This window comes from Babylonia areolata, chromosome 3 (genome assembly GCF_041734735.1).
Source record: "Babylonia areolata isolate BAREFJ2019XMU chromosome 3, ASM4173473v1, whole genome shotgun sequence".
NCBI lineage: Eukaryota > Metazoa > Mollusca > Gastropoda > Neogastropoda > Buccinidae > Babylonia > Babylonia areolata.
In genome coordinates this window covers 7,867,057-7,867,794 of record NC_134878.1, presented here as the reverse complement: position 1 = coordinate 7,867,794, position 738 = coordinate 7,867,057, and positions in this window count along the sequence as shown.

Sequence of the window (738 nt, the reverse complement as noted above, 5' to 3'; positions counted from 1 at the left end):
ACAGAGAGGGCCACAGAAATTAATTTGTGTCGTTTCGGCCTTGGCAGATTAAGAAGAAGAAAAAAAAACCAAAACAACAACAACAAAACAAAACAAAACACTGGTAACATTTGTAAAGCCATATAGGAGGAATCGGATAACTCGTGCGTGCTTTGTTGTAAGTACGGTAAAAGAGAGTTTGAGTGTCCTCACACAAAGCCGATATATATATATATTAAATCCCCAAACAGCTATTAAATCCCCATTTGTCTGCCTTCTTTATTTCCCCAGTCCATATGTTTGGAAAAAATGCTTGACTGTGTTTGTAAAAACAACAAAAACACTTTTGTACAATTTTATGGTTAAGTTGTTCGCTTCGCAAACACAGACGATGGAAAGGGCGCTTTTATTTTATTTCATTTTATTTATTTATTTATTTTATTTTATTTTATTTTTATTTTTTTACCATCCAGATCCGACGAAGCATTCAAACCTGATAGCGTCTCGGTTCTTTATGTCCGTGAGCTTTGTAAAAGAACGTTGCTTTTTATTTCGTCTACTCTTGCTCCTCCCCCCCCCCCCCCCCACTCCCCCCTCTCTGTCTGTCTCTCTCTGTCTCTCTCTCTTTATATATATATATATATATATATATATATATATATATATAATGTAGATAGATACATAGATGTACACCTTTCTCCCATCTGGCTCCTCTCTCTCTCTCTCTCTCTCTCTCTCTCTCTCTCTCTCCGTTTCTCC